Source organism: Erythrolamprus reginae, chromosome 4 (genome assembly GCF_031021105.1).
Source record: "Erythrolamprus reginae isolate rEryReg1 chromosome 4, rEryReg1.hap1, whole genome shotgun sequence".
In the NCBI taxonomy this organism is placed as follows: domain Eukaryota; kingdom Metazoa; phylum Chordata; class Lepidosauria; order Squamata; family Dipsadidae; genus Erythrolamprus; species Erythrolamprus reginae.
In genome coordinates, this window is record NC_091953.1 from 40,360,749 (window position 1) to 40,375,839 (window position 15,091).

At 37.3% G+C, this 15,091-nt stretch overlaps 1 long non-coding RNA gene across 1 annotated transcript in view; it reads left to right on the forward strand.

Moving 5' to 3' along the window:
- LOC139166494 (uncharacterized) overlaps positions 1 to 15,091 on the forward strand; it is a 71,591-nt gene that overhangs the window by 10,418 nt on the left and 46,082 nt on the right. The window lies entirely within an intron of this gene.

A 15,091-nucleotide genomic window follows, 5' to 3' on the forward strand; every position in this document is an offset into this window, starting at 1 on the left:
TAGGCCGTATTAAAATGCTAATACTCTAATCAGGTAATGAAAATTATATTCAATGCAATTGCTTTGATAATATATATATATATATATGAATGGTTCTTTAAGCCTTAGAAGTGGCTCTTTACCCTGATACCAATTGTGCAATATGCATTACAATGACAATGAGCAGACCCACTAACCTTCTGTCTCAAAGCTGGCCTGCGTTCAGATTAAGAGTCTGAATCTCCATCGTATGCCCTATTAAAACGTCCATTATGTACCCAATGGCATTGAAAGCTCATCATTCCAATTGACAGTATATATTCAGAATAATGCTTCTAGCAGAAGATGTTTTCGTAAATGCTTTCCAGATGCATATTGCCTTTTAATTTGTCAAAATGTACCAAGCAATTGACAAAGGACTGCAGCCCTCTTGGCTTTATTCTTCAGGAAATGACAAAAGCAATTCACTGGAAGAACTGTGTGCTGCCATTGCTAAAACAGGATTGGCTGCTGGATCAAAAACCTAAGTATAAAAATTCTGCAGCTCTCTCTCTCATAAAGAAACCCCTTAGGGTATATATACTGTAAGGGCTGAGTGGCAGCATCTGTTGTTATAATATAACTGAATACATCAGTAGTATTCAGCTACCATCAAGCAAAGCAAATTGTTGCACATTTAATACAACTGGAATAACTTATATTAGTAGTATTTGTGCACAACATGTGCTTTATATACTGCTATCAAGAATGCATGTTGTGATAAAGGAAGAACAATGAGGAGAGAAAGACTTTTCCAAAATTAATCTATGATGAATTCTATAGTCATTGAATAATATAACTATGGCTCATTTGTTGGTGGGTCAGATACCAGTAAAAATGCACAATTATCTCAGGTTTATATTATTAGTTCATCATATTAGTGGGAGGGGGTCTGAGAAAATGGAGAGAAAGGCTAACTAAAAAATACAGGAGTACTATTTTACAATAGTACTTTCCTTTAAACATCCATACTAATGTGTACCACATGATTCTTGACAAATGTATATTTTATTTTATGTATGTTGAGAGCATATGCACCAAGACAAATTCCTTGTGTGTCCAATCACACTTGGCCAATAAAAATTCTATTCTATTCTATTCTACTAATGTGTTTCTATACCTAGTGTCTGTCATTGTTACCATACATAAAATAATGTCATTATGCATTAATGCATGAAGAAATGGACTATTTCTTTTAGTCTCATCTCTTATGTGATCATTACATGGATAAATTGCAATAATTACCTTTAAGGGTTTTTAATGGATCGTTGTACATTACCCTAGGATTTTCCTTGCTTGTGAAGTTTCTTTTAAACTCATTTTTCCCCTTCCTCAACTCCAATGAATGCTGGAAACCAAGCTTTCCAGATTCTGTTATTATACCCTAAGTAAGTGTATCCCAAGAATGTCCCAAGAACCCTAGGGATTCCTACTTCTTGACCTTACTGAACTTGAAGGGCTGGCATCAATCTTGAAATATAATCAAGCCCCCTAATCTAGTTCAATTTATACCTAACATCTAAATTGTTTTAATTTACTTACCAGAACTAAAATATCTTTTTTATATTCTTTGGGCATTCTCCTTCTTTCACTGAGTCAAACCAACATTTCATCACAATGGGTTGTGCCAGGGGCGGTTGTTTAAATATTAGGGCATATTTTTTCTATCCTGCAGAAAACTGGAATGCCTACTTAGATAAAGTTATACAGAATGAACAAAAATCTGTGTTGACTATTCAAGCCTTTGTAGCTTTCAGGGAGTTTTGTATATTTTAGCAACCATTAAAATATTTATTGCAAAAGTCCAAAGGCAACTTTTGTATGACATACATATAAAATCATGCAGAAGCAGAGTTCTTATGCTTTAAGCCCCTGAGAAATATCTTTGGGTGCCTCAACATGTCTTGCGTGCTATTCTTTAATTAAAATTTAAACTTTACTATAAATAACAATTATTGCTGTGTAGTAGTATATACACCAATAAAACATTTAATCTGTGGGACTGTTCTCTCTTTTTTATTATGTTGCCTTATTTAAAATTATAATTACAAAGATAAAAATTATAATTAATGAACCCAAACCCAAGCTGAAAAAATTGAAAAGATATCCTCTCTCTTCCAGATCTCTTTTTTAAAATAAACTTTATTAAATTTTTCATAAAAAGACAAACATGACATACATACATTTAACACCTATTTGGGGTTACAGTTACCCCACTTATTTTGAAGTCTTTCTAATACAGAAAAAAGAAAATTCACTAACAACTTATAAAATTAATATAAAATGAAAAGAAGAATTTTTGTTTTTATATACTTATTACCTATAAGGTTAACAAAATAAAACTAATTCTAATATCTATACATACTTTCACATCATTTAAATCTTGTTTTTTCCCTTTTATTTAACCATGTATACAATTTATTCCAAATATCATAAAATTCTGATTCTTCATGATTATTTAACTGCCTTGTCATCATGTCCATTTCGGCACATTCTATAATGTCTCCACCCTTCCAATTTTGTGTGAATACAATCCTAGCTGCTGTCAAAATATGGATAATTTTTTTAAAAAATCCTTTTTATATTTTTGATTTGTTATACCTAATTCTGGCGTTTTCTTTATGTCCTGTAAAGTAATTTCTTTTATCCACTTTTCTATCGTATTCCAATATGACTTAGTTTTGTGGCAAGTCCACCACTGGTGATAAAAAGAACCTATTTCTCGCTTACATTTCCAGCACTTTGGAGACATGTTAGGAAACATCTTTGCTATTCTATTTGGTGGCAAGTGCCACCTATAAAACATCTTGATTTGATTTTCTTTTAATGAAACTGATTTTGTCATTTTCCAATTAGATGTCCAGACTTTCTCCCAGGTTTGTAAATCAATATCTCTTCCAGATCTCTAATGCCCCCCCCCCCCCACACACACACTGCAGACTGCTGTCTTGTGGTCTCCTTACAAGGAGCAACTGCCTCTAGCTCTTGTGGGCTATCTCAAGTCTTCTCCTTGTTCAGACAGAAATTACAAAAAGCTGGTCTACTCAGGAAGGGGGCTAAGATCTTTTTATATAATATATGCTGGTAGTTCTGTATTAACAATGGTAAATGGAACTGAGATTTCTATCCTAGAGAGTGAAGTCACAAAGCATGATATTAACATATCACTTAGGCATATAAATCCAATAAGTAAGTATGTAAGTAAGTAAATAAGTAAGTAAGGAAGTAAGTAAGTAAGTAAGTAAGTAAGTAAGTAAGTAAGTAAGTAAGTAAGTAATTTGTATGCCGCTCCGAGTCTGCGGAGAGGGGCGGCATACAAATCTAAATAATAAATAAATAAATAAAAATAAATAACTAAGTAACTAAGTAACTAACTAAGTAACTAAGTAACTAACTAAGTAATTAACTAAGTAACTAAGTAAGTAAGTAAGAAAATCCTGCAGTCCTTGTTGCTGCTGTTAAATGAATCACTGTGGGACATTAAATTGGAACTTCCACATACCTTTCACCTGGCTTCCAACAGTAAAGATCAGTGGAGAAGCTAGCAGAGACTTCCAATTCCCAGGTGGCTTGCAAGCAGGCCAGCAGACAGGTAAGTGGCCGCTGCCAACTGTGCAACGATGCATGAATGTCTGGTGCTGTACAGATTCAGATGGGCTGTAGGAGGACGTACGAGGGGGTTTGAGTGATGAGGCAAGCACAGTGAAAATGCAGATGGGCTGGGGATGGTGGCATGTGAGTGAATGGGGAGGTGCAGCACAAGCACAAACGGGCTGGAGGAGGATGTATGGGAGGCCAGTGAGGAGTGGCAGAGTTGAGATGGGTTACTAAAATGTGGAGGATGCAAGTAGCCCCCAAATCACAGTATGGAAAAACGTCTCAGAACTAAATGTAAATCGCTCCAAACTAGACTGCAGAAAATATGATTTCAGCAATTGAGTGGTCAACGCCTGGAATTCACTACCGGACTCTGTGGGTTCTTCCCCCAATCCCAAAATCTTCAACCTTACATTATCTACAATAGACCTCTCCCCTTTTCTAAGAGGTCTGTAAGGGGCATACATAAGTGCACCTTTGTGCCTACCGTTCCTGTCCAAATGTCTTTTTAATCTTTTCTATCTCTACTTTATACTTATATTATGTTAAACATACTACAATACAATACTAAATTTGTATGACAAATAAATTAAAATAAAATAAATAAATAAATAAACCATGGTACTGCCCTAGGATGTCCAGGATGGGGTTACCTTTGAAAAGTGTTCGGAAACTTCAGATCGTGCAGAACGCAGCCGTGAGAGCCATCGTGGGGCTTCCAAGATTCGCCCACGTTTCCACAACACTCCGTGGCTTGCATTGGCTGCCAATCAGTTTCCGGTCACAATTCAAAGTGTTGGTTATGACCTTTAAAGCCCTACATGGCATTGGACCAGAGTACCTCCGGAACCGCCTGCTACCGCACGAATCCCAGCGACCGATAAGGTCCCACAGAGTTGGCCTCCAGGTCCCGTCGACTAAACAATGTCATTTGGCGGGCCCCAGGGGAAGAGCCTTCTCTGTGGCGGCCCCAGCCCTCTGGAATCAACTCCCCCCGGAGATTAGAATTGCCCTCACCCTCCCTGTCTTTCGTAAACTACTCAAGACTCACTTATACCGCCAGGCATGGGGGAGTTGAGACAACTTTTTCCCAGGCTCTTTTATACTTTGTTTTATGTTTGGTATGAATGTGTTATTTGGTTTTTAAATAATGATAGGGTTTTATATATTTTTTAATATTAGATTTGTTCTACTATAATATTGTTTTTGTTATTGTTGTGAGCTGCCCCGAGTCTTCGGAGAGGGGCGGCATACAAATCTAATAAATTATTATTATTATTATTATTATTATTATTATTATTATTATTATTATTATTATTGTGAGTCCAGTGAAGGTGACAGAGGAAAAACAATGAAGGTCATTTGAGGTAATAGTGGAACAGCACAGGGGCAGTTGTAAATGTGAGCTGGCTCAATTGTTTCTCATCAGATCGGACATTGCAACTCCATTTTTCCCCCAGTGGCAATATAACTTCAAAATGGTCAGAACAAATTCATGTTAAGAGAGAATTACCTGTATATAATGATTGTCTGTGACCAATATTTATTCCATTTCTGTGTTTTCCCCTTTCCTGACTTTTTTATAGGATATTCATGCATGTTGTATACAGCCTCTAATAATAAATCACCCAAGGCAAACATACTCATTATATGTTCAGGATTTGTTGTTTCATCAAAGAAATATAGTTCCTTTGAGTGTCTCCAAATATTGTTATATTGCCTGCAGGGTCCAATAGGCAGTAACTGCTTAATTGCTTGTCAGATTATAAAAACTGAACCCCAGTATTTTAAATTTGTTATATATTATACTACATGTTTAAATCACTGCTTTGTTGCTTTATGTCCAAGCAATATTTATAACATATTTTGGAAATTGCTTTATAGATTTAGTGTTGATAATCTGATATTTTATTTTATTTCTGTTTGAGAATACTATCATAGCATGGGTGCTTTTATTGTATTGCATCTTGTTTTACCCAAATTATTGACAGAAACAGAATCAATTAACTAACCTACTACATTCATCTTACCAAAGATATAGTTTTCATTTTCATATAACAAATTGCTTTTAGACCCAGCCACAATTGTTTCGTACAGTCATTCCTCCCACCAGACCACAAACACTCCACTAAGTTTCTATTAGTGATTTCAGTTGTTAAAATATTCTCTTATTTTCCTCCCCCATCACGAATTCTTTCAAGGCACACAAATTCATCTACTTGCTTTAATTTTTCACCATTTGTACATAATTTACCATCATTCTTTTCAAGCATATCAAGCATAAGTATCTTGATTGCTAATAGATTACTTTTGCATTCAAGCTACATAACATTCTTTGCAAAGTATTGTGTCAAGCGAACAAAAAAAAAATCTGAGAAAATAAATGACTTCCATGTCTTATTTCTTTAGCGTAGAGTCATATTTATTAACAGAGCCAATTTAGATTCAGCATGGTTCATTCCAACTTAAGGTCCCTTAAGATTACATCCATCCCCATCCCCACACCCACAAGGGCAAATCATGTGGACAAATGCAATGCAGGGATTTCTAATTCCTTCCTGTGTTCAGTTACTTTGGATTCTGCGTGAAAGAATGTGTGCTACGTGGCATATCTCTCACTCCCCTGTGTGTGGACTTTTTTTCCCCCCCTACCATACTGTGTCAGGCCAGCCTTTGAATTCACATATTAACCTGGGGCCTGACATATTGGAGTTTTCAATCAACAGTTTTCAATATACAAAGATATACTTTCCCATTTCAAACCCAGATTGTCCTAATGTCATCAGAACTATTTATGACACGTTGGTCTATAAATATAATAATATTTATTATTATTATAATAATTTATAATAAATCAGAGCCATGGTGGCGCAGCAGGTAGAGTGCTGTACTGCAGGCCACTGAAGCTGACTGTAGATCTGTAGGTCAGAGGTTCAAATCTCATCACCAGCTCAAAGTTGACTCAGCCTTCCATCCTTCCGAGGTGGGTAAAATGAGGACTCGGATGGTGGGGGCATTATGCTGGTTCTGTTAAAAAAAGTGCTATTGCTAACATGTTGTAAGCCGCCCTGAGTCTAAGGAGAAGGGCGGCATAAAAATCAAACAAACAAATAAATAAATAAATATAAATATAGCTGCTCAGAGTCCTTTTGGAGGGAGGAGGTGCTCTTATGCCACCTCTACCAGCCCATCTGCATTTTCACTGTGCTTTTCTCATCACTCAAACCCCCTCGTACGTCCTCCCTCAACCCATCTGAATCTGTACAGCAACATACATACATACATACATACATACATACATACATACATACATAGTTCCCTCTAAGCTGAGCAGTGAGCCATGGCGCACTTAAAAATCATCATCAACTCAGAGTTTTTCAAACCTGCCCAGAAGCCGAGAGGGAAAGAGTGAGAGGGAAGGAGAGAGAGAGGAAGAGAGGAAGAGAGAGAAACTGATAGAAAAAAGAGAGGAAGGAAAAGAGAAAGAAAAAGAATGGGAGTAAGGAAGAGAGAAAGAAAATCAAAATCTAGTTTGAAACTAGCTCAACTATTTAAGTGGCATTTTGATATTGATAGAGTTGCCCTATTATGAGCTCACTGTTATAGACACACAGTACAGTATTTTATTTTGAAATTCTCTGAAGCAAAACAGGGTGGGTTTTTTATTTGTTTGTTTGTTTGTTTATTTATTTATTTAGTTAGTTAGTTAGTTAGTTAGTTAGTTATTATTTCTGTGCCGCCCAGTCCCGAAGGGACTGCCACTCAGTCACTATAATTTTCCGCCCACCCCCCAAAAAAATTAGAGGGAACACTGCATACATACATACATACATACATACATACATACATACATACATACATACATACATACATACATACATAAAGTGATCAAGCAACATTGTGCATCCTTGTCTTATTCCATTTGGTGGTGAACCATTTGCTAAGCTTTCCATTTATTTTCAAATGCAGTATGTTTTACTTTCATCATATATCATATTCCGGAACCAATACCATGTTCATGCAAAATGTACTGTAAATCAAACTATTTACTTTAGCATACAGGTTCTCTAAATCAACAAACGCAAAAAAACCCCGTTTTCTCATAATCAGCCATATTTAGTGATCTGCTAAAGATGAAGACTTTGATACATGCTCTTCTCTCTTGCATAAAATAATATTTCCTTTTCTAAATTTTGCTCATTTTCTTCTCTTGAACCATTTTAGTAAGGACTATATCCAACAGTTTTCTAGACACATAATAAATTCATACCTCAATAGTTTTTCTGTTCCAGCATTACATTTTTCTTTGTATAAAGAACAATACCAGCACCTTTAATTGTCAATCATAAATGTAGTCTTCACACACTCAGTGAAGAAGTCAAACAGCCCCTTTGTAGTCAAACTACACTTATTCCTTAACTGTTTTCACTTTCAAATTTTTCAGCAGCATTTCATTTTCTTTTTGTCTGTTTTTCTTGAGGACTAACAATTATTACAACTTTAGTTCCTACCTTTGACATGTGACTGTAATTCCGGAAGTAATCTCTAAATATTTTTTTAGTTTTTCCTCAGTCATTTTTAATAGCAAACCATTCTATTACTTTCTTAATTCTGTTCCTTATGCTGACAATCTTCACTTAATGCTCTTCGTTTAAAATATTTTAAAACTATTTTTTTTAAAAAAAACCATCAAAATTGCTTTGCATTTTCTTTTCTTTTTAAAATTGAGTTTACTTTGTTTCATTTATGTAATTTCTCTAGCTACCCATTGTTCTGGTTTCTGGTAGAAGTTTAGTAATTACAAATAACTCTCATTAAATGCATCATTTCATGAATAAAGCAATTCCGTTTATTTCTCTGCTCTTTTGTACTTTAACACATTCCAGACATCAATCAGTCCATTATCTCTCTTCTAGCCACATTCCTCACATTCCTTTTCCTGCTTCACTTAGACAAGATTATTTCCTAAGTACATAGCTATAAAAAACAGCAACACTGACTAAATACAATACAAAATACTTTGGCTTACTTTAGCGTGGTGAAAAAACCTCTCCATATTTCTTTTCAGCAACGTTGAAACTCTACCCTTCTTCTCAACTAGCCCCCTGATGTGCCAATTACCTCACTACAATATTTAATCCATTCCTCTCCTTAGTATCTTCTTCCAGATCTTTGCTCTCTACATTTCTGAATTCTTCTGAATTTAGGATTAACCCAGCGAGCATCTGATTCTCCCTCGCTAGATCCTGAACTCATAGCCCCATCCTGTGGCTGGCCTCCCACCTGTTCTACTACCTGTAACCCTGGGCCCCCCACTACTTCATAAACATTACAGTGATCCCCCGATCATTGCGAGGGTTCCGTTCCAGGACCCCCCGCAACGAGCGGGTTTTCGCAAAGTAGCGCTGCGGAAGTAAAAACACCATCTGCGCATGCGCAGATGGTGTTTTTACTTCCCAGCAGCAAGGAGCCGAAGATTGGGGTTTCCCCGCCGCCCACGCAAACTCCTCGCTGCTGCCGCGCCCGCCGCTCGCCCGCCCTTCGCCCGGCCACCCGCCGTTCGCTCGCTGCTCGCCCGGCCACCCGGGTTCGTTTGGCTTCGGGACATGCCGGCGGCGACGTTTTAAAACAGCCGCGCGGCTTCCCAACTGAGTCCTGAAGTTCGCCTTTGACTTCGGGACTCAGTTGGGAAGCCGCACGGCTTCCCAACTGAAAGGGAAAGCCCCCCCAGGCCGGCTCCGATCTTTTAAAACAGGCGCGCCGCTTCTCCGCTGACTCCTAAAGCGGGGAAGTTCGCCATAGAAAAAAGGGCGCGCATGCGCAGATAGTGTTTTTACTTCTGGGTTGCAAAATCGCAAATTAGCCCGTTCGCAATGATCGGGAACGCAATAACCGGGGGATCACTGTATCTGAATCCGAGTCCTCAATACCTTCATCATCCTCCAACTGATCAGGAGTATGTACAACACCCATCTGGTATATGATAAAAACATCAAATAATAAAGCAATCAAGACAATAAGAATAAATACATATTACAATTAATGGCCAGCATAAAACAAAATACATTAGAAAAAAAACACCTATGCTAATGTGCTGTAGCTTTCTCAAATGTAAATAAAGCAAAGCAAAACTTTGCTGTTGTGGCCATTTTCTTTCTAGGTATCTTTTTTTCTTCACTATACATTATTGTATAACACATCTCCCTACTCCCCAGGCTTTGCTGCACTTACTCTCTTATATGCATTTTTCTTTATAGCATCTTTCACCATTCCACCAACCATATTTACACTATACTTCATATAATGTTTATGCATAATGTTTTATATTAGCTCTGCAAATTCCTGTGAAATATATATCTTTTTGAGGCACCTAAACAAAATAATAATGTTTCTAATGACATCATTAGACGTCAACCGCCTGCTACCGCACGAATCCCAGCGACCGATAAGGTCCCACAGAGTTGGCCTTCTCCGGGTCCCGTCGACTAAGCAATGTCATTTGGCAGGCCCCAGGGGAAGAGCCTTCTCTGTGGCGGCCCCGCCCCTCTGGAACCAACTCTCCCCAGAGATTAGAACTGCCCCCACCCACGCTGTCTTTCATAAATTACTCAAGACTCACTTATAAAGCCAGGCATGGGGGAGCTGAGACACCTTTCCCCCAGGCTTTTTTATACTTTGTTTTATGTTTGGTATGAATGTGCTTTTTGGTTTTTTAAAAAATAATGATAGGGTTTCATATGTTTTTTAATATTAGATTTGTTCCACTGCTATATTGTTTTTATTACTGTTGTGAGCCGGCCCGAGTCTTCGGAGAGGGGGGGGCATACAAATCTAATAAATAATAATAATAATCATGCTTATCAAACAATTAAATTTTGCAGTGCTTTCCCCAAGCACAAAATTGACCAATAGATAGTCCCTTTTCAAACATTATCTGCTTGTTTGTTTATATCTTGTCTGCCTTCCAACAATCTCATGGTAGTATGCTCATTTCCTCTTCGAGAGAGATTAAGATGAAAGCAATAGCAATTGATATGAATGTAAATGATTGTTATGGCTAGATAGTATATCTGAATCCACTTCTTTTTGGTCCAACATAATTTTTGTTCTATCTTTAAAAATAAATGAAAAGGCTGCAATGGTATATTTAATAGTAAGTAGTAAAAACACCTAGGGAAACAGTTATTTCTTAAATTTTAAACGATTGTTGCAATATATTACTTGTTCTTTGAAAGATATGCTCAAGTACTGATTTTAAATTTCTTTTCTACCAGACCAATATTTTACTCTTATGTTTTCAAAACACCAGAAAGAAATGGATATTTTTGTTAGCATTGACTGGGCATCATGCATCATGAGGTTTTATTAAGGTTTGGCACAGGTTACTGTATGCACCCAGCAATTGTGATTTGATGGCTTAGTGTAATATGTCAATCATTCATACAGAAACATATAATTCAACACATTTTTTCCCAGTGTGGGAATTCTCAGACATTTATTAAGTTGAACATAGGGACCTATTATGCTGATCCTAACAGCAGGTCTCCTTTTTGTAGAATTTCTGGCTAGTAGCAGAACAATGTATGCAACTTTTGTTCTACAAATCCCAGCTAGGTAAATTGTAATGAAGAAACTTACAATTATTGCAGATTCAGAGTTTGCATTAATTCTATCAAAAACTCTTTTGTATGAAAAAGGTTGGTTATAAGCTCAGCTGAAAACTGGAGATGAGGTGCTCATCTTTTCCTAGTCTTTTTAGAAGTATTGAGAACACTTTCACTCCTTAAAACTTTAATTACTCTGTCAATTATAAGAATAAAGCATTGAAATCTGTGCCATTGTGTGCCTATGTTGTCAATGTGAAGGGTATAACTTTGAGTGAAAAAGTACCTCTAAAATGCTGAAGCTAATATTATAGTGTGTGACTTAATACAAAGCCAGGATAATGAAAAATGCCATTCTTTGTAGCAAATAAATTATACATTCATGCCAATTCAGTTAATTACAAGAAAAATAAAACTCTGTGACAGGGGTATACTTTTGTCATTTATTGTATTCAGAATTCACTAAGAGGTTCTGTTCTTACATCATATTTAGCTGGGCCAGGGAAGAGCTTAAATTTGAGAACACCAACAAGAGATTAGTGGACTTTCAAGTAACCTTTACAGAATTAAAAATACCCCTCATCATATACAGGTTTAACAGGTTTTTCTGGTTACTTGTGTTGTGGGAACAAAGACATGTCTCCTGCAAGCACTGCAAACGATGATGACTCTAAAGTGGAAAAAAACCCTAGTGCTTCTTATGCTATAATTAAAATAATCTTATTTATTCCAAAAGTAAATAAACATAAGCCATAATCCTAAACGTCGCCACTGTTAAATCACTGCCCCGGAGACTCTTGCTGTTCCAAACATATTTATTTCGGAAGGCATAACATTCAACTGATCCTCTCAACAGTAACTCCCAACAAGGGCAACGGCTAATCCGTTGCCCTATTTATACCTTTTCTTACGCGTGGGAATTTCCTCTGACAACCGTTTATTTTTGGCGGCAGCCTAGAACTATCCGCATCTTAACCAATCAGTGAATTTCTCTTATTTCTTTAAACGAACATAACAATTTCAACTATCACAAGAACCCAGCAAAAGCTAGGCCAGTCCCAATGAACCAGAAGAAGGCCCCTGGACACCATGTATCCTATGTAGCATGACAAGACTATATCTGTGAAAAGGCAGTGGACCTCCCACGTGTCTGAAAATTCATTCTTGAATAATAATCAATCAATCAATTGTGCCTACTGAATAAACTTTACCTGATTGATGTTATAAAGGTGGGAAAAGAAGAAGATATCATTTGGAGCTTGTTAAATGGGATTTGCTTTGAACTTCACTTTCATTTGCATCCTGGGCTTGTAGGAAAATGAACCCAGTTTCCGGGATAGGAAGTACTATGATCATATGATGCTTCAAGTCATGATGGACATCAAGGTCCTTCACAGGGCTATGGGCAGAAGGATTCCAATTATTGTCATAACAGTGTGTTTTGGAGCATCCTCTTTTCACCTTTTTTTAATGGTGAAATATACTAGTAATGTCACAATAATAGTACAATAACATCAACAGTTATTAATATGAACTGAAGGGAACTCCAACAATTAATATAGCCATTATTGTATGAGAGGCATTTGGATATTTGAAACTGAGATGTCATTTTTTTTACACTCAGTCCTCAAGATGGAATCAGGTTTTAGCTCTGGATGCCTCTGGTATTCATAACTGCTACTTGCATTCATAATTCCCATGAGGACTATCAGGATGAATTGTTGTGCAAGGCCTCTAGCTTGCCTTATAAGACTTCCACTGATATCTAGATCAACTATGGTGAAGAGAGCAAATTCTTTGTTCTCAAAAATTCTGGGTTTATGGAAGTGACTGTAATTTCCTTCAGCCTGACAGAGTTTATTTAGAAGCATAACCTTTGTACCTGGCATAGATGAAAAAAGAACGCAAAGTTTGCTGATTCACTTGTGCATTCCAGAATTGCCTTTATAATAGTCTAAGTGCTGGGCATGTGCTATGATTAATTTGTGAATGTTGCTCCCTATTATTGTTTACTTTTATGGGTTTTCTTTTGACCTCTGCTGGAATTTGTACAGCTTGGGGGTGTCTTCTTTTGTTGTTGCTTTTATCTCTTACTAAAATTACATTTGGCTTGCAAGCTACCAAAATTTTTACTACCACACTGTGGGCGTGGCTTATGCAGGACACTGCATTTTCTTTCAACATCTTTCAGTGCAAATTGGGTGATGTGGGGTGGAGCTCCATTTTCGCTACCCCACTGCGCCCACCCCAGCCCCCATTCAGGCAGTAGCCTACCCCTGCTTGCAAGGAATGTTTATGCTTTTATTTTTCCATATGTTCTTGGGGGAAAGATCAAAAGCAACATGAGAAAATATTATTTTACTGAAAGAGTAGTAGATCCTTGGAACAAACTTCCAGCAGATGTGGTAGATAAATCCACAGTAACTGAATTTAAACATGCCTGGGATAAACATATATCCATCCTAAGATAAAATACAGAAAATAGTATAAGGGCAGACTAGATGGACCATGAGGTCTTTTTCTGCCGTCAGACTTCTATGTTTCTATGTTTCTATGTTTCTGCCTGACTGGGCTCAGGCAATGCGTAACCGTCCAAGGAAAAGAATTCAAACACACACGTGCTCTTCTAATCAGCAAACTTGTATTAAACAAACAAAAAAGGGTTACTCAAAACAATCCTTAGTGTCAGGAAACAATGATAGTTCAAGGCTTACTCCAGCCACATACAAAACACAGGAAAAAGCAAACAAGGACAACCTGGAATGAGCAGAGACGTTTCAAGAGTCCTTTGAATCTTTGGAGCAAACAGCAAGTCCCAGAGATTTCACCTCCCACGTGTCTGAAAAAGCTGGGTTGAAAATCCAAAGGCATGGAACAGAAACTTCAGAGCAGGAACCACAAAATAACACAGATAAACAGCCACAGTTTGCCTTGGGCCTTTGTTCCCTTTAATACCTTTAGCTCTCATTAAGAGAACCACACCCAGCCCTCAGTATAAGAACCACACCCAGCCCAGGGGCTACTCTGATGACTTGTAATAATCCTTCAATCGATACCTCTTTTGCATAGCTCTTTGGCTAAGCAGATCAATATATTGATCTGCAGAAGAATCCAAGGACGAAAGACTGTGTGAGGGACTGCATGCCAAATCCCCTGGGCTGTCTGCTGAATCCTGCAAACCAGTGGCCTCATCCTCCTGGCTGTCGGCCACGTCTTCCTGGTTGTCTGCCACATCTTCCTGGCTGTCAGTCAGGCTTTCGCACTCACTTTGTGCCGCATCTCTCCCATCTGTGGGAGCAACGGCTGGCCCAGGCCCAAACACAACTCCATAGGATGTTTTCGAGGTAATCAAAAAATTGAGAAATGAGTGACTGTTGTGATGTAGGACAGATGTGTGAGAATTAAAAATTTGAATCAAACTCTCCAGAGCTCCCCTGTTTCTTTATTTCCAATCAACTAGTACTTGCCTGGTTAAAGAGGAAGAGCTGATAATGTGACATCCAAAGGTTCATGAAATATCATTTATTTTTTGGACACTGTATTTCCCAAATAATGATTTTTAATACAGTTGCATGTTTGTTGCATCCCAAATCTATTAATTGTTAGAGATTCCTTGGTTCAATAATGTTGGGGAAACAAGACTAGGAAATAGAAAGTTGGATTACTATTAAATTTTAAAAAGATACAAATGATGAAGAAGCACCTTCCAGATCAAGAAATTATAGTGATAGCCTATTTGTGATATCCAGGTGTATTTTTAAGAAGGACCTACATATGTGACTACAATCCCAAATTGTGTCCTTTTTCATTCAAAGGTCTTAATTGAAATGACATGAAATGAAGAAACATCTAGCACTTTCCCATATGATAAA